Source organism: Parasteatoda tepidariorum, chromosome 11 (genome assembly GCF_982258835.1).
Source record: "Parasteatoda tepidariorum strain Cologne lab strain chromosome 11, Ptep-v5.0, whole genome shotgun sequence".
Taxonomy (NCBI): Eukaryota; Metazoa; Arthropoda; class Arachnida; order Araneae; family Theridiidae; genus Parasteatoda; species Parasteatoda tepidariorum.
The window spans coordinates 4152858-4173805 of record NC_141765.1 but is presented as its reverse complement, the minus strand read 5'-3'; the positions used below and the strand labels follow the sequence as shown (position 1 = coordinate 4173805).

The 20948-nt window shown below is 27.9% G+C and overlaps 1 protein-coding gene across 2 annotated transcripts in view; it reads right to left on the bottom strand.

Moving 5' to 3' along the window:
• The window catches only part of LOC107445469 (troponin I), a 74232-nt gene extending 54052 nt beyond the window's left edge, over nt 1–20180 (bottom strand). The window contains exons 1-2 of one of the 2 annotated variants that reach the window (XM_071187654.2): nt 20046–20180; nt 13038–13152 (exon numbers count right to left, since the gene is read on the bottom strand). The gene's annotated coding sequence lies outside the window, so the exon portion shown is untranslated. The remainder of the gene's footprint in view (nt 1–13037; nt 13153–20045) is intronic. The other variant, XM_071187655.2, reaches the window with a different exon arrangement.
• Between the last annotated feature and the right edge of the window lie 768 nt (nt 20181–20948).

Below are 20948 nucleotides of genomic sequence, written 5' to 3'. Positions count from 1 at the left end.
ACTTTCTCACACTTTTAAAAGCCACATCCTGTTCTTAAATCTATTTTTGGCTCAAGTATGCATTTAATTAAAAGCAGGACATATTTCCCTTTGCTCTGTGTGGGAAACATTCGACCTATTTCATAAACCAATAGCAACTACTAAGATTTCCCTCTTTCCCTAAATTAAGACATTTTACGGATTTTACTTTGCAAGATTTTCCCTAACATATAACCAAGGAGCACAACTTTTCATGTGCACTTTTTACACTTTTCTCATGACTTCACTGTCTAATAATTAATAAATAAATTTTGTACCCTCCTTCTCTGCCTAAGACCTGTCTTAATCCTTCCACTCGGCAACGACGTTATAAGTCGACAGGATTAATAGGTCGGGAAAGGGGTACAGTACGTAAGGTACATTAAAGATATTAAATATCTCATTTGAAATTAAATAAATCAACTTCGGAAGAGGGTACATCAAAAATATGGAATAATTTCAAATCATTTATTCAAATGAACAGCTGGTAAATAAGCAGTCAAATTCTTCTACAACTAATGGCAATTAAAAATTCACCCAGTATCTTCTACAAAAAATAAACTCTTCAAACTTTTTGTTTATTATAAATGATACCTTCGCATAGTGGAACTAAACGATCATCCGTTTTCCATGTCTATGCTGCATATTTTGTCTACGTTCCTGAGACTACTAGAAAGCCGAGCTTCAATTTCCTTCCTTGGACTAAAAAGAAAAACTGCATCGAACTCCTGACAATTAAAATGTTTTTATTGAAACCCTATCCCTTTGAGAAAGCGTTGATTTTGCCACTTTTAAGTGCTGAGCTGGATTTTATCGTCGATGAATTGTTTTTACACCCCGGAATGGTTTACGATGGTCTCCTTAGATGTTCGACATTCCCTTCCACCTACTCAGAACTCAAAGAAAAATAAGCGTCAATTTCTCCATTCAGTGTTAATTTACGATTCATCTTAACGAAGAAACAAATTTTTTCCCTAGCAGCTCTCGTTTTTGCTTTTGGAATTGTGTTCATGGAATTTCAACGCACTTTCATCTCTGATGTTGCGGTTTTCAAAATATTTTCTTGGACTAATTCGAACTTTTTCACGTATCCTTTGAGTTAATTTTTATACAATTCTCATAAAACAATTTCTTAAATGATTATGATTTTAATTTTTTCCCATATTTGATGTTTCAAAGTGAAACTACTTTTTATATATTGATCGTATTTACTGTTGAATTTTTTTTTCTTGAAATTTTTATTTTCAGTGAATTGATTGGCACAAAAAATGCTTCAAGAAATTATTTTCAAATTTATTGTTTTATGTGTTACAGCTTCTATGATTTATTGATTAGTTTAATTTATATTTTTGTTTTACTATAGTGTTTAAGGTGAAAATAAAAATGCAATTAAAACATTTAAAAAAAAATTCTCTTCTAAATTCAACAACAATAATTATTGATATTGATTTTTGGTATTGATATTGATATATGAATGCAATTACGGTGTGGCAAAAATTAAATTAGGAAATGTTAGAACTCATACAAATAGTTAGAAAAATGAATAAAATACTTGTTGTTAGAATTTAAATTGAAGTACTACCAGACATTAATGCTTTAGTCCAACGTTGGTAATTAGTTCATAGCTCTGTTCTAGCTCAGTAATTTCCATAAACAAATTGTTTCTTTATTTCTGAACTTTAATTCCAGCATACAGATAGGAAAATGATCAAACACAAATTGAAAAATTTAGTAACCAAATACACTTCAAAAACACGTTTAAAATAGAAATGAAAATATTTGAATTCCCTAACAATTGTGACAAATTAAATTATCAATTAAGATCTCTGCACAAAAATTACTTTAAAAAATATCCGAACTAAAATTTTTGAAAAAAAAAAGAAAATTATGCCCAAAAAGAAAGAAAGAAAGATACAAATAATTAAAAAAAAAGAAATTAAAGGTAATTTGCAAATTAACCAAACTTGCACTTCAGATTAAAAATAAGGAAAATAGCTAGATCAGTCAAAAACTAAAAACTGATTTACCTTAATACGATATTAAATTTGAAAGTTTGTTTTGGATTTCAATTAGCGATTGTGTTAAACAGGTTGTAATGCAAAATCTGAGAAGACTGATCAACTTTTCTGATTATAAAAGCAATTTGTCTTTACATATGTCCTGAAATCCGGGTTAATAATTGCAATAAAAATACTAATAAAGAAAAAGTATAAATAAATATAGAAAGTAGATAGAAGCATAAGAGAGAAAAAGAAAAGAAAATTTTTTACAGAAGACAGATTTTGGACATAAAGAGAAAAAAAAGAATTTTTTTTCGGATATTTAGCTATTAAAGTGATAAATATGTAAGGTAAATAATAAATAAAGTGAAATGAAGACAATTCTGAAGTGTTGGACTTCAGAATAACAACTACTGCGTCATATTTTATTTTGTTTTCAAACAAGGTAAACAATACTCAAATCTAATTTCAGATTGAAATTTTTCCTGTTAAACTGTTTTTTGCATTGTGTGTCTTACATTTTAACTTACACATTTTTAAAAATGTTTATAATTTTTTATCATGATTGAAGAGTCAATTTAAATTGCATTATTATGAAGAATTCTTCCCATAGTGAAAAAGCTGTGTTGTGATCTTTAAACAAAAGACTTTTGAAACTGAAAAGACTGTTAAGTCAAAAAAAAAAAAAAAAAAAAAAAAAAAAAAAAAAAAAAACTGTTGAAAATGAAAATTTTAAATTTGCTGATAATGCTACTGCAGGTCTTTGATTGTGTTAAAATTTTTACCATGGAAACATATGTAAATGTTTTATAATTCATATTACTATTATATATTGTTAACATTACAAATTTGATTATCTTAAATGTGCTTCTATCAGAGGGAAGATTTTGCAAATGGATCATTTTTAAAATTTTTGGATTGAACCTAAACATTTTTGGCGAGGGGGGATGTAACATAAAAAGCTTCTATTAATCTTTCTATGTTATCGTAATTAATTATTCAAATCGAAATACTTTATCACACTTTTAAAAGCCACATCCTGTTCTTAAATCTATTTTTGGCTCAAGTATGCATTTAATTAAAAGCAGGACATATTTCCCTCTGCTCTGTGTGGTAAACATTCGATCTATTTCATAAACCAATAGCAACTACTAAGATTTCCCTCTTTCCCTAAATTAAGACATTTTACGGATTTTACTTTGCAAGATTTTCTCTAACATATAACCAAGGAGCGCAGCTTTTGATGTGCACTTTTTACACTTTTCTCATGACTTCACTGTCTAATAATTAATAAATAAATTTTGTACCCTCCTTCCCAACCTAAGACCTGTTTTAATCCTTCCACTCGGCAACGACGTTATATATATATATATATATATATATATATATATATATATATATATATATATGTATATATATATATATATATATATATATATATATATATATATATATATACAAAAATAAATACAAGAAAACACGAAGAAAATTAAGAAAAACAATAAGTTTCATTTATTGCGCTTAAGCTGCAAGTAAACAGAACTCATCAGATAAGTTCAAAATGAAGAATAAAACAAAGAAAAATTATAGACGTAGGAAAAAAAGGGGGGGGGGGAAATAATAAGTAAAAAATAGCAAACAACAGTTTATATATACATATAAAAAAAATAAAAATAAATAAAAAAATGAATGAAATTTTATTTAAAAAACCGGAAAAAAAGCCGAAAAAAAAGATATAATCTTTTCTTCAGCCCACACGATTATATCCGCAAAACAGAGTGCTTTCTGATATTGTATCAATAATGCCAAAGCAAAATATATTAATACAATAGTGTGAGGAGCACTCAAAAAATTTAAAAAAAAATAACAATAAATAAAATAGATCACAAAAAGTAAAAATAACATGTAAAAACAGAAAATAAAATGAAATAAAAAAATTAAAAAGGGGCTATAAAGCGAGTAGCAAAATCAAATCAACTTACATGGACGAAAAATTTTTCAAGAATGATTTAAAAATGTTTTCGCAGAAAGATTGCCAGATTACAAAATATGAAAACAAAAGATGAAAACAAAAGCGCAAATTGAGTGTAACAAGAGGGTTTTAAAGTGTCGTTCTTACTGCACTTCTGAAGTGATTTGTTATTCTGAGATTTGATTTGTTCGTTACCAAGGATGGGCCCGAAATGGATGTGCGCAAGGTAATATTATACTGGATAATTTTAAAAATTGATCATAAATAGTTTTAAAAGATAGATGTTTATTTTAGAAAAAATATAAAATAGAAAAGAGAAACATAAATTGCCTGTTTTACAAATAATTTTAGCCACGGTAGTAGATAATATAACATGTGCAAATCCATTTCTGGCAAATCCGTGGTTAGAATTATTTACTAAAAATTCCTTTACTAATTAATTTCCTTTGTTAATCTATACAGTTTTTCCATGTGCAAATCCATTTCGGTTAAATCCGTGGGTAAAATTGTTTGCTAAAAATTTCTTTATTAATTTACACAATTTTTCCATGTGCAAATCCATTTCGGGCAAATCCGTGGCTAATATTATATACTAAAATTTTTTTTCTTTGTTAATTTTTCCATGTGCAAATCCGTGTTAAAATTATCTATTAAATTTTTTTTCTTTGATAATTTAAATAATTTTACTATGTGCTAATCCATATCGTGCAAATCCGCGGCTAAAATTATTTGCAAAACAGGCAATTTATGTTTCTCTTTTCTATTTTATATTTTTTCTTAAATAAGCATCTATCTTCTAAAACTATTTATGATGAATTTTTAAAATTATCCAGTATAATATTACCTTGCGCACATCCATTTCGGGCCCATCTTTGGTAACTAACAAATCAAATCTCAGAATAACAAATCACTTCAGCAGTGCAGTAAGAACGACACTTTAAAACCCTCTTGTTACACTCAATTTGCGCTTTTGTTTTCATCTTTTGTTTTCATATTTTGTAATCTGGCAATCTTTCTGCGAAAACATTTTTAAATCATTCTTGAAAAATTTTTCGTCCATGTAAGCTGATTTGATTTTGCTACTCGCTTTATAGCCCCTTTTTAATGTTTTTTCTTTTTATTTCATTTTATTTTCTATTTTTACATGTTATTTTTACTTTTTTTTACTTTTTGTGATCTATTTTATTTATTGTTATTTTTTTAAAATTTTTTTGAGTGCTCCTCTCACTATTGTATTAATATATTTTGCCTTGGTTTTATTGATACAATATCAGAAAGCACTCTGTTTTGCGGATATAATCGTGTGGGCTGAAGAAAAGATTATATCTTTTTTTCCGGTTTTTTAAATAAAATTTCATAAATTTTTTTTTAAAACTTTTTTTATATATATATATATAAACTGTTGTTTGTTATTTTTTACTTATTATTCCCCCTCTTTTTTTCCCCTATGTCTATAATTTTTCTTTGTTTTATTCTTCATTTTGAACTTACATATATATATATATGTTATACAAAAATTAAATACTTTTGTATTAATAAAAGAATTAAAACTCTTTCGTTTTCATAAAATGTCTTTGTTAAAGAATAAACTTCGAGAGATTCTATTTTGGGAATTCAAGGCCGAAAACATGCCATTGAATTATAATTAGATTCATATTTCAAAGGAGGAGTTATTTTTAGAATCATTCCCTCTTTCACTTCCATATTAGGAAGCATTAAATGATTTTCCGTGATGCGCAAGGTTACAAGACTGTGCCTTTTTACCCCAATCTGTGTTTGTATAAAACGTAGGAACGCTAGTTTTTGCGTGTCCTTTTCATCATGTTGTGATCCTCATAAGTTGTTCCGGAATTGTCTTGTCCACCCCCTCCCTTGTGGAGTGCGGATGTGAACTGTTATAACCACCAGCCTACCTTTAAATAAACGTATTGATAAAGTATTACGCCTGACGACTGCATTATTAAAGCTGAATACAACAATGATAACAGGGATGTAGCCCTGTTATTGTAAGTCGACAGGATAGTTGCTTTCGGAGGAAACCTTCGCATTTCTATTTCTCATCCCATCACCCACCGGGGGAAAAAATTGCTTTATCGGCAGTGAAAAAAAGTTGAAGGAAGGATGAAATCACACCCCGTGTTTTCAACTACCCGTACCTTCGTCGCTGCTGGAATGTTGGCTGGAGCTCGTCACATCCCTCTCTGAAACCATTTGATGTGTGTCCCATCCATAGAAATGACAGATGACAGTTATTAGTGCTCAAGTTGTGAAAACAAAAGTGAATGTGCACGTATTGAAAGGCTTGCAGCAATTTTGCTTCTTTATTAAAAGTTCCTTTCATAAGAAAATGATTTTTTTCTCCTTCTCTTCACAAAAATGAAGGTCGAAGTGTTGTTGGCAAATAGAAAAGTGCTGACGAAAGTAAAGGAGAGTATACTGTAAATATGTGCTTTTTTTTCTTCCCCTCTCATTATTTTTCCTTCTCAATCTTATGATTAAATATTTTATTAACATTAGATAGTGAACTGAAATTGTTATTATGAAATTTAATCAATAGTATCTTGTTTATTGTTGGAGTGCATTTCATGTATTTATATTGCTTTTTTTAAATTATGATATATTTTTTTTTCTCTTCAACGAAATTGATAAGGGTCAACGTTGGAGAGTAGGTTGTTCATATTTTATTGAAATTAGATTTGAGCCTTGCTCTAAACTTTTTATTATGAATAATTCAATAGTATATTATTAATGATTAGATTGCATTTCAAGTGTTTATATATTTTTTTTAAATTATGATATAATATTGTTTTTATAGTGCATTTAAAATGTTTTTAAAGGAAATAAATGTGATTCAAACGTCAATTAAATTAGTGACGGCAAACAAAATTAAGTTATTATTTAAACTTTTGTTTCCAAATGATTTTTCTAGATTAAACCGTAACAAAATTCTAAATTTTTCTGAATTTTCTTTTGAACCTAACGATGAAGAATTTTCAAACAAACTACAAGAAATTTGTAATAATTTAAATTTTTCGGACTTAGTCAAAATTTCAGACATTTTAAATATTTCCAGTGAGGGAAATAAAGATGAAATTGCAAAGCACATCTTAACTTGTTTATGCGATTTCAATTTTTTAAAAAATTCTTTAGTAATGGAAAATCCCTCTGAAGATGAGGATGAAACTAATCAGTTTCAATGTAAACAAACTCAAACTGATTTTGAATCACATTTACCAATTAAAACTTGTGTAAGTCAATTTACACAAGCTAGTTTAAATACTAAAATATATGTTGATAAAGAAATACAAACTCATGTTTATACTGATAAAGATATGGCATCCTATAGTCAAAATTCTAGTAATGATATAAATAATAGAGAACCTGAAACTAAATTAATAGTTAATTTCGCTGATGTTGAAGCAGTTACTCCTATTTTTAAAGGAGAAAAACACGAAAATATAAATTCTTGGTTTGAAAATTTTGAAACTCATGCTACCTTATTTAAATTGTCTGATATGCAAAAATTTTTATTTGCTGAAAGATGTTTGAAGGGAAATGCATTAACTTTAATTAGAAGTGAAACTCATTTAAATTCTTATGAAAAACTAAAAAATCTTTTGCTTGAAGAATTTGGACTTAATTGTAATAGTGCAGAAGTACATGCAATGTTGCAAAAAAGAAAGCAAAGGTAAAATGAAACACTTCAAGAATATTTCCTAAAAATGAAAGAAATTGCAACTCAAAGTGATATTGATGACTTAGCTCTAATCACTTACATAATTCAGGGAATACCAGACCAAACAAATAATAAATCAATTCTTTATGGAGCCAATAATCTTTTTGAATTTAAACAAAAACTTAAAATTTATGAAAAAATTAAAAGTGACTTAGACAAAAATAAAATTCAAAATAATAAGGGACCATATATGAAAAAAATGGAAAACCCAAAATATGACATAAAGTGCTTTAAATGTAATGCTAAAATTTATTTTTAGGACAAGCCAGGACATGAAGCCCTGGCTTGTCCTAAAAATAAAAGTGTAACCCCGAATGTGACAAAACCCAAAATACATCATACAACGCAGGAGATCCCAATAAATCAGTGTAAATACTGTTCGAAGAAAGGACTATTGAATAAATTTCACATGGGCTCCTCGTGTGTAAACAACCCTAACAATGTTGTTGAAATGAACGTTCAAAATATGACAAATAATCAATAGCAATTAATAATATCCGGATATAAAGTTGAAAATGGATATCAAGTGGAAAATAAATATCTTAATGGATATAAAGTGGAAAATAAATACCTAAAGGGACGTCCAAAACAAAATGAAATTGTAAACAAAGAGATATTATTGAATGTTGATACCGGGTCAACATTGAATATAATACCAAAAGATTTGGTGCTAAAATTAAATATTCCTATTAAAAAATGTGAAAAATTAAATGTTACTCATACGAAAAGACAATTAACACTTAACAAAATTTGTGAGTTTCCCCTTAAGATAGGCGAAATTGTTAACTCAGCTAAGTTTTTAATAATTGATACTGATTTACCATATGCTTTATTAGGGTTGCAGACTTGCAAAGATTTTTGTTTGTCTATTGACTGTGTCGGGCCAGTTGTTACTCAATTTGGTAAGAGATTGATCACCTCTGCTAATTCTAACAATGACATCTTATCTTTGCACATTAGACAGCAAAATTCTCAAAATGTTAAGGTTAAAAATGATGAAAAAATAAAAGTTAATGATGTTTCAGTAAACGTAAACATCGAAAAAAATAATGTAAAGGGTAACAAAAATAAAAAGAAAAGGAAAAATAGGAAAAGGAAGAAATGTCCAAAAATTTCAAATGATTCGAAGATAGAACTAGGTAATGAGTGCGCACATTATCAGGTCAATATCGACGAAAAAATAAAAAATGAAAACAAAATAGAAAATGTGGACTTAAAAGAAATTTTAAAAGGTTATGATGATATTTTTGCAAAATATAAACACGATGTGGGAGAAATCAGAATCGAACCGCAAGGAGTCAGGTTAACATCAGATTTACCTATATCTCTAAGGCCTTACAAAACATCCCCAAAACAACAACAGGAAATTGATTTACAAACAGAAGAATTGTTAAAAAATAACATTATAAAAGAAAGTTCATCCCCTTATGCTGCCCCTGTAACTTTAGTCTTTAAAAAAGATGAAAATAAAAAGAGTCGTTCATGTGCTGACTTTAGAAAATTAAATCAAATTACAAAAACAGATTCTGAACCTCTACCTTTAATACAGTATTTAATTCAAAAATTGTCTAATAGTTGTTATTATTCTAAAATAGATTTATCACAGGGATATCATCATGTTCGTATTCATCCTGATGACACTGAGAAATTAGCATTCGCTACTCACAATGGTCTATTTGAATACTTAAGATTACCTTTTGGCTGGAAGAATGCGCCAAGCATCTTTCAACGTACAATTCGTAGAATTTTAAATAAACATAAAATTAAATTTGCTACAAACTACTTTGATGATATCATTATATTTTCTAATTTTTATGATGAACATTTAACCCATCTTAAAAAGATTTTTGATATTTGTAAACAAGAAAACTTGAAATTAAAACTTTCAAAATGTTCATTTTTGCAAAAACAAACTGAATTTTTAGGATATGAAATTAAAAATGGAATTGTATCACCCGATAACCATAATATTGAAGTGATTAAAAAATTATTGCCCCCTAAAAATGTAAAATCATTGCAAAGATTTCTTGGATCAATAAATGTTTACAATAAATTTATTGATAGTTATGCAAGTATTCGACATACTTTAAATAACTTGTTAAAGAAAGATGTAAAATGGGTGTGGTCAGAAAAATGTCAACAATCTTTTGAACTTTTAAAAAATGTTATTATTTGTAAACCAATTCTGAAAATTTTTAATCCTAATCATGAATGTCATCTTTTTGTTGATGCATCGTTAGTTGGAATTGGTGCTGTGTTAAAACAGACAGATGAATGTGGTGTATTGCATCCTGTAGCTTTTCATTCTCGTTCCTTAAGGGACTATGAAAAAAACTATGCAATTACAGAACTTGAATGTCTTGCTATTGTAGATTCTTTAAATAAATTCCATCATTATCTTTTTGGCCCAAAATTCACCATACATACTGACCATGCTGCTTTAGTTTGGCTAAAAAATGCTAAAAATTTAAAAGGTAGATTATTTAGATGGCCATTATTGTTAAGTATGTATGAATATGATATTAAATACACAAAAGGTTCTACTAATTTTGAAGCAGATTGGCTTTCGAGAGATGCAACACATTCACTTGTCAAAATTAATTGTAACAATAACAATGTTCATGTTTCACATTTGTTAAAATTGGATGAAATTGTTGAAGCTCAAAGGAAAGATAACTTACAAGGTAATTTTGTTGATGTCAATAATGTTTTATGTGTACGTAAGAAAAATTTTACTAAAATAGTTGTTCCATTTTCGTTAAGATTAAAACTTCTGCAAATTGCTCATGATAAATTTAATCATCCAGGAGTGCAAAAGATGATTAACTTGATAACCCCTGTTTATTATTGGAATAACATAACTTCAGATATAACAAAATTTTGTAAACATTGTCATACGTGCCAATTAAATTAAAAACCGCGACAAAAAAGATTTGGATTATTACAATCCTTACCTCCTGTTAATTATTCTTTTGACTTGCTAGCAATAGATAGTGTTGGTGGATTGAATTACTATAATTCAACAAAAAAAATATTTAACTTTAATTATTGACCACCTCACAAGACACATTTGGGCTTTTGCATCAAAATGCATTAGCTCAGAAACCTATACAAATTTTTTACATCAACATTTTCAAAATCAAATTCCTAAATCCTTGTTGAGTGATAGAAACGCTGCCTTTACTTCTTCTCATTTTAAAAAATGTTTGAAGCATAATAAAATTCAACAATTATTGACAACTGCACATCATCCGCAGTCTAATGGCAAGGTAGAACGCCTTGGTCAAACAATAATTACGACTTTAAAATGTAAAATCAATGAAAAACCTACTAAAACTCTCTGGCCTACTTTGTTAAAAGATATAGTTAATACTTATAACTTAACTCCCCATTCTGTAACAAAATTTCCACCTGCATACCTCATGCATGGTAAACTCCCCTATGAAAATCCTTTAAATGCAGGAATCTATCCACCAGTTGAGGAAGCTAAAAAAATAGCAATTCGAAGAACTAAAGAATATCATGAAAGAAATAAAATCTATTATGATCCTAGATTTTTAGATATAGATTTTAAAACTGATGAATTAGTTATGTTTGAAGAATTTACTTATCCTAATACGAGGAAGTTGTCACCTCCTTTTAGTGGACCGTATAAAATTCTTCAAAAAATTTCAGAAACTAATTACAAAATAAACAAAAAGAATAATTTAAGTAAACAAAATTTTGAAATAGTACATGTATCAAAGCTTAGAAAATATCACAACCCACAAACGTTGAAATTAAATCATGAATAGAGTCCAAAAGAAAAGAAATTTTTTTTACTTTCTTCAAAGGAAGAAGTAAACCCTATATTTTTGAGAGATCCGAATCACGTGTGGAGATGTTTACCTCTACATCATTTTGATGTGAGGGCGATGTAAGTTGAACTTTTTTTTTTCTCAATAAGGTGAGAAAATTTTTTATAAACTATTTTTATATTGTCCAATCTGGATCTCTCATTTTCCCTCTGCTTCATGAAATTCTGTTTTCCTCCATTTTAACGGGGAATACAGATTTTCATAAAGTAAATAACCCTATTAAACACACAGAATCTTAAATTCTGAATAAATGACACTTGTTGTCCAGTTCATTTTGCATATTTTTGTGTGAAAAAATTTTTTTGAAAATTTTAGTAGAATAGTTTATAAATGTTTAATTTTTCTTTCTGTTTAGTTGACTAAACAGATAATTTGCATAATCATGCTTTTCATATTTTTGTCATTGTAAAAAATTGTTTTTTTCTTCTTCACATAATTGAAAAAATGCTGTTTGTTGTAGGGAAAAAGGAACAGTCGTACCAACCTAAAAATTTTAAATTTAAAGTATTCTAAATTTTTTTTATTTTGGCTTACCAAAATTTTTTTTGGGGGGGATGTAATACAAAAATTAAATACTTTTGTATTAATAAAAGAATTAAAACTCTTTCGTTTTCATAAAATGTCTTTGTTAAAGAATAAACGTCGAGAGATTCTATTTTGGGAATTCAAGGCTGAAAACATACCATTGAAATATAAATAGATTTATATTTCAAAGGAAGAGTTATTTTTAGAATCATTCCCTTTTTCACTTCCATATAAGGAAGCAGAAATGATTTTCCTTAATGCGTAAGGTTACAAGGAATGTACGAAATGTGCCCTTTTACCTCAAATCTGTGTTGGTATAAAACGTAAGAACGCATAGTTTTGCGTTCTTACGTTGCTTTCATCATGATTTGATCCTGATAAGCTGTTCCGGAATTGTCAGAAGTCTTGTCCATGCCCCTCCCGTAGGGAGTGTGGTTGTGAACGGTTATCAATACTAGCCTACATTTAAATAAACCTGTTTAGAACGTATGATGGCTTATGACTGAAATTATTTCAAAATACAACACTGATAACAGGGTTGTAGCCCTGTTACTACATATATATATATATATATATATATATATATATATATATATATATATATATATATATATATATATATATATAATATATATATATATATATATATATATATATATATATATATATATATATATATATATATAATATATATATATATATATATATATATATATATATATATATATATATATATATATATATATATATATATATATATATATATATATATATATATATATATATATATATATATATATATATATATATATATATATATATATATATATATATATATATATATATATATATATATATATATATATATATATATATATATATATATATATATGAAATCTTTATCACTGTCAGGAAAACCTGAAATTTACCTGAAGATACAGAAGATAATACTTGTTGTTGAAGGTGGATATTCTCCCCTAGGTTTCGCAAATATTTACACTTATTCCAGGTAGTACATGCGGTTAAACGTGCAGCAATTTTCCCCTATTTAAAATTAGAATTTTAATGAAATTAGTTGGAACTGGAAATATAGTTATTCGAAACATAAGTATTAAAAAGTTTTTCTCAGAATAACTTTTCAGAAAAGATAAATCCTATTGTTTTACATTTTAGAATTGCTTTATATGTTCTAAATTACATTCTAAAGAAGTTGCAAAAACAATTAAAAAAATATAAGTTTTTGCTTAAATATCGTTGCTCGTAACTTGATTTTATTTTTGTTACTTATTTATATTCTTTGTACTACCTATCCATCTTATTTATTAGAAAAGAAATTTGAGCAATAGAGTGAGTAGCGAATGGTTTTGTGCACGGCCGAGGAAACTGAACTTTTTTATTACCTCAGTTTTATTGTTATTTGTACAAAAATATAAATTTATTTATTTGTTTAACTTGATAATTTAGTTTATTAGCTTTTCAATCAAAATGAAATCTTTATATTAAGTATTATTTTGCTTCTTCATTTTTTTTAGAATGTCATGTTTGTTATTCTTTCTGGTAACAGATATGACTCAGGGGATAAAGCGTTCGCCTTCCAATGTGGTGAATCGGGTTCGAATCTCAGCGGTGGCTGGTCGATACGGGTCCGCATCCGGCTTGCACTGACCGCAGTACTGACATGAAATATCCTCAGTGGTAGAAGGATCATGGGTTAGAATCCCTTTGCCGTCTGGCTAACCGTGGGAGGTTCTCGTGGTCTTCCTCTCCATGTAACACAAATGCTCCCAATACTTTCTCCCAATACTTGAGCCAGGAGTTCCCTTGTTTTCTGAATTGGGTTCAAAATTACAAGGCTGCGGAGTTGAACATTAGTAGTCGTAAACTCAAAAATTGGGTCGGCTGTTCAACGACTGTTATAAAATATAAAATAAAATAGATTGTTTTCTTCTAAAAATTAAACTTTGCATATTGTTAACAATAATAATTAAGTTACGTAGGAAACATCTTTATCTCGAATTTGAAAAAGAAAATGGTCAGTATCTCACTAAAAAACATTGAGTCCTTGTATAAGGCCACAAATAGTAACAAGTTAAGATATTTAAAATAGTAATAGCATAAAGAAACATTTAAATAGCACAGCAGAACTTTAATCGTTTAGTTATTCTTCAAAATTATTTTTAAGTAACAAATTTATTTCTCCTTTTTCTGATTTTCAAATGACACCAATTAATGAAAATGACTAATTTGCTCCTTTGATAAACTTTTCATTGTAACTGAATTCTTCAGTGTTACTTCTATCGTTTAAATTCACGAGTTTTTTTTCCATGGGATTAACATCAGAAAAAAGTGCCTTCCAGAAAAAAGTGCATCAGTTCCACGTATCTTAGTCAATTGACGAGTTGCTTGCTTCACTCAATAACATCATCAGGATCGCTGTCTGTTTAAATCTTATTTCTCCTTCCAAATATACTGCAATTGTTTAGAGCTTTTTAAATGATTTACATTTAAAAAATCTACTCTTTAATAAGTTAGTTTTTGAAATCTTTATGCCAAATATGTATATGTATTTTATTTTAAATGATTTTTTGCATAATTTATCGTCTCTCATAATTAAAAGAAAATACATTTTAGACTGTAAAAAATTCCTGGAAAAGTTACAGCAAAGCGTGCTGGTATTTGACCGTGAATTCCTTTTTTACCATAAAAGTTTATGAAGTCATTTTTACAGTAATGTCAATTTAAAAACAGTGATTCAGTAAATATTACTGCTAAAAAGTTACGGTTTATCAGATTTCTTTGTTTCATATAATTTCACTGTAAAAAATACTAACACTCTGAGTGTCGGAACTTTTTACCCTTATTTTATCAGAAATTTTTAACAGTGCTGTTTCTAACAATATTTTTTTAAAAAAGGTGTTTTAATATTGAAATTTTTTCGTAAAGAAAACTAGAATACATTGAAAACAAATATAGAAATCTTTCAAAATTTTAAAGTACAGTTCTAAAAACAATCCAAATATCAAGAAAATTGTAGTTTTCTTGAGTCAATACCACTAAATTTTCTATTTCTACCATTCTACAATTATTACCTGCTTCCATACTTTTTTGAACAAATTTGTGTCTCTAAAGTAAAGTCTACAAAATCTGTGTAAATTTAATAGTAATTTTTTGGCGGAAAAACTTTTGATTCACCACCCTCACTACTTTTTGATTTCAAGAGTTCAGTTTGAAGCCTTAATATAATTGTGAAGCACACTTAAGCTTTATGTCCACATATTACCCATTTCCAGTAGTAATAATGTAAAAAATTTACTGGTAAAAATATGAAAAATCTACTTCAAACTATGTAAAACATTTTTGTGTAATAATGTAAATTAGTATAATAATGCCAATAATGGTGGCAACTACTTTAGGCCAAAGAGGTGTAGTGAAACGCCATACGCAACTCTAATGTTTCTCTGCACTAATGCTCTTTTACACTATAAAATATAAAGTAATCGCTTTTGATATTCAGAAACACTGAAATTTGTAATTATAAGAAGACACAAAAGAATCACTAAATTTATTTTTACAATACAATATAAAGTAAGAATCATTAATTTGGAATTCATAGATTTCTTAAAATGAAATTAGTTTGTAAATAAAACATACGAATTGCTCGAATATTAAGAGGATTTTAAGCTAGGCTTAACGGAAGTGGATAGAAATTATATATTATAAAATCATTTAATACAGTTCTCAGAGATTTGAAAATTAAAATTTAACTGTCTTTATTACGCAACTAAAAATATGAGTGCATATTTTTAGGGCGAATCGTTGCTTCTGTTAAGGAATATTAGTGAAGAGGACGCCAGTTCAATCTGGATTGCAAACAAACTACTGGTGATATTTTTTGAAATGACATCTATGGTGTTTTAATGTAAGCTTATTTAATTTTAAGATTTAAATTCGTGAATGAACACTCGATTTGGTGTTAATTCATCACACAATGTTCAACATCATATGGCTCCACAATTTTTACACTTTTATTAAATTGACACTTAAAAATACAAATATTACAACAAAAAAATGTGTCCAGTCCAAAATACTAAATTAAGTTTTTGACAGCTTTCTAATTTTAGGTGTTTATCTAGATACATGACTATGTTAGAGAAGTAAAAAAAAAAATTTGCAATGCTGACAAAAGAAATGATATAAATTAGGCGTTTTGTTTGATCATCTTTCTGTCTTTTTTGAACTTGTATCGTCGTGGAGATTCGAATAGATAGAGTTTTTCTGGAAACGTTCGTGAAAATGAGAGATCGATTAGCATTTAAATGGGGCTTTTGTAATATCTTAGTGATACATTCGCTTTTATAAGTCATTAATAATGGAAGAATGAAATATCCCTGTTGTATGAAAGGCAAACATTTAAACATAAAGTAGAAAATGAATAACGTTTCCCAACGAATAGAGAGAAAATTTCACTGTCAAAAATTTGAAGATTATTTTTTTTAAAGTTAAGTATTTTTTAGATCTTTCTTTAAATATTAATTATAAAAAACAACAGATTCATTTTAACTATGAAATAAAGTAGAAATTATTTATGGTTTGAAAAAGTGAGCTTGCATCAACAGCCGATTTTCCCAAGTACTCGTAGTTTAAAAACATCATAAGTTCTACAAAAAAAGTTTTTTTTTGCAAAATACTTTTTTTTAAACTTTGAAAGAAAAAAAGCTTAGAAAATATTCTACACATTTAAATTCTTGATTGAGAGAGACATTTTCTCTCTTTTATTTTCTTAAAAATGGACGTGTTTGGATTGGAAATCAAACGATTAATTTTAGTACAGCTTTTAATAAATAATCTTATCAAATTTTTTATTTTTGAATATTAAAAGTGCCGCAAATGTTGTGTTTTACCATTTAATTGCTGATTTGGTAAACTTGATTGAATTTAAGTACAGCCTTTAAAAATAATCTAAAGAAATTTTTAATTTCAATTTTAAATAATTTAAGTTGCAGCAAATGTTGTGCTTTACCATTTAATTTCTGATTTGGTAAACTTCATTGATTTTAAGTAACAGTCTTTAATAAATAACATAAACAAATTTTTTATTTTTATTTTGAATATTTAAAGGAGCAGCAAATGTTGTGCCTTTCCATTTGATTTTCGATTTGGTAAACTTGATTTTCAGCAGCCAAGGAACATCTCTCTCGCTCATTTCTTCTCTCACATTACGTTTGAGACCATTCATTTTGCTCAAAAATGAGTATGTGCTGTTTCAACTTTGGCTTACAAATTCAACTATAATTTATTTTGGTACACATGTTTGCTCAATTTTGAGACATCATTTTTTACAGTGCAGACTCTTAAGTATGTAAATATTAATATGTTATTAATAAATGACCATACTTCAATTTCAAAAGTAAACTATTTCGACGATACTCAGTAATACAATTTTAATGCATTTGGAAAGTTCATAAAATGTTTTTTGAAGTAATGTGACAAGTCAGTACTAAATGTTTACAAAGAGGCATTACTAATTGATAGCTGAGATGCATTTTAATAAAATTGCTTTAAAAATAATAAAATTCTACTGATTATCAACTTTTTTATTGAAAAGAAAACCTTAAAGTAAGTTCAATTTTAGTAAGTAGTAAGTTCAGTAAGGGGATCATTAATTTTTATTAAATTTGTTTCTATAAAAAAATGTATTGATTTTAATGAATAAAATATCAAAAAAAAAAAAATTGAAAATATATTGAGTATTTTATAAAATCTAGCTAATTTACTAAATAAGCATCCTAATAAGGGATGTTTTGATAATAAAACCATCACAGAGAGCTTAGTCGAGATTTCGTCTTAGGAAAATATCATAGTGATTACGAATTTCACTATGGACAGTCGGAAACTGTCAGAAACTATTTCACAGTCGGAAACTGGCCGAGCGGTTAGCGGGACTGACTGTGCGAGTCCAATGGCTGCGGGTACGAATCCCGCTCAGGGCACGGAAGTTTCTCTCTGTGTGTTATGTGTGAATGTGGCCCACCCTATGAACGGATATCTGTAGCAGTGTGGTGCGGATAATGCTCCGTGACGTTGAACACAAGGTGCTCACCAGGCATCTTCCACGCGAACTGCCGTTTAAAAAAAATTATTACTGTAAATCGTATTTTAGAGAAAATAACAGAGAATTAATAAATCTCTAAAAGTTTAAATGGTACCATAAAGGAAACTTCTGCCATCAATAAGGTATTAAATTTTTCTTAGAATCGTGGGATCCCTAATAATATAATATTGACCCGTTTACACCAGCCTCACCGATATGGGTCTACACCAGCCCCATGTAGCCATTTCGTTTGTTCATATAAGCTCATTATTCGCTTCTTATAGAAAGATAGATCAAAAGTGACAAGTAAAATATGTAATAAGCAAATCCTAATAATACTGACCCGTTTACACTAGCCTCACCGATATGCGTCTACACCAGCCCCGTGCAGTAATTTCGTTTGTTCATGTAAGCTCATTAATCATTTATTATAGAAAAGGTATACTAAAAGTGCCAATTAAAATATGTAATAAGCATATTCTTTTATAACATAGCTCATATTATTAAAAAAACGATGAATAAAATTAGCAAAAATTAAGAAGTTGCGTTTCTTCTATAAAAATCTTATTTTTTAATTTGTTACAAAACATTCTCGTGTTCCCTCTTGTAACAACATATGAAAGGGTAACAAAGTTTTGCCAATTAGACAAAATTTACAGAACATTTTGAGTCAAAAATAACAGTGAATTTGAATTATTGATGTGATATTTTAATTTACTTTCAATTTGAGCAAGTATTTTATGAGAAATATAGTTGCATAAAACAATAAGAACTTTTAATTTAATATGTATCTAATAATATGATTTGAATTTTTTTAATGACATTCTTAATTTGAATAATACTGCTCTTCCAATAAAATTTATTCTGAAATATACTTATCAAAAGCTAAAAGTTGGAGAGTACTGCTTACAAATGCACTTAGTCAACTTTTGTTAGAAAAGTAACAACATAGGATAACAATAAAATAGTGTTTCACAAAATATAATTTGCATCCACATAATTTTTTTAACCACATCCACACATTTTCACATAAATGCGGTATACGCACAGTAAGATAGGCACAGACAGAAAGACTTTTGCTCATTATTGTAAGTAATTATAAATAAAACTAATAATGTTTCCTGAAATAAAGTAGAATGCATCTTGAATCTTTATTAACCAGTTGAGAAAGCGTAATGAAAACTATTAAAAATTATTAGCTGCAAGATATTTGATCAGCTAAATGATGAAAATTATTTTATGAATCTCACATGCGCAGTTATAAGATATTTAATTGATTTGCTTTAATACTTTAAATATCAAACTTTAAACAACCAATAGGTGGTTTCTTTAAACCTATATGGCGATAATAAGAGCATGTCAATAAAAAAATAAAAATAATAAATTTGTAATCACGCGTTATCAATATTACCACCAGAATTTAAAATTTAAATTAAAATTAATTCAAAGAAATTAAAAATTTCAGAATTTAAAGTCAATATGCGATGATAAGACCGAGACAATAAAAAAAAAGTTTTTTTATTTACACGTTGTCAAGATTTTTGCCAGAAATTACATTCAACTTCAGAATTAAAAGTCCATATGCGATAATATGTGCGGTAATTAGACTGCATCAGTAAAAAAAAGAAATAAAAATAATAAATTTTTATTCACACTTTATCACGAATAACGCTAGAAATTTTTTTTCAATTTCAGAATTAAAAGTCGATATGCGATATATGTGCGATAATAAGACCGAATTGAAAATAAATAAATAAATGGAATTATAAATTTATATTCACACGTTATCAAGATTATGGCCAGAAATTATATTGAATTTCAAAAAGTCGATATGTGATGTACTTACGTTAGGAAGGAGCGATTTGCTAAAAGAGAGGAGTCAGGTGCTGCATTAATGAATGTGTTATGATGGGAGTGTGGCCAAATCAGAAGAGTGGGATAATGTAAACATAGTGAGAAATCAACCCACGAAAGGGCATCATAACACTTTTTGGATCATTTTTCTCTCTATGAAATAAAAATTACTCACATGAGAAGGAATGTCGACAGTTTTTTTTCCTTGTAAAATGAAGATAGATGTTTCTTGTTCCTTTTTACAGAGTCAATTAAAAAAGTAAATGTTCCACCTTTTTTTTAACTAAGAAAATAACTGTGAGAGTTAAATAATATTTAGAATTGGTGCGTATAAAGTAAAGTTATTTATGAATTATAATTAATAGATTGAAATATTTGGTATATGTACTAGTAATTTGGATATAGTCATGATTAAAAAACAGTTAAATGATTGAAACGTCGTGATAAATATAATTAAGGCCGAAATGTATAAAAGGTGATTAAATTAAATTAAAGGGGAATGTGATCGTTAAGGAAAGTGGTAGTACAATGCTAATGTGTGATAACAATAACCCAATAGGTTCAAAGGGTCACAAAGTGTGAGGTTTGTACAAATTGTATGATTTGGTATCACCGAATTTGGAAAAAGGGCGAAACTAAAATTAATTAAATATTAAAGATAAATAAGGTAAAGTCATGCTATATTTAATACAGTAAGCTGATGTTTCCAATAAGAGAAACTAATAAATTCACATATGTGCATGCCCATAACAATAAAAAAGGTACTCACCACATACAGAAGGAAAAAGGTGATAACTAATAGTTATAAAGGTAAAGCTAAAAAACAATCACAAAACTTTCTGTTCAACTAAACATTTATTCCTACCTTTCGTAACAAACAAACAATATGATTGCA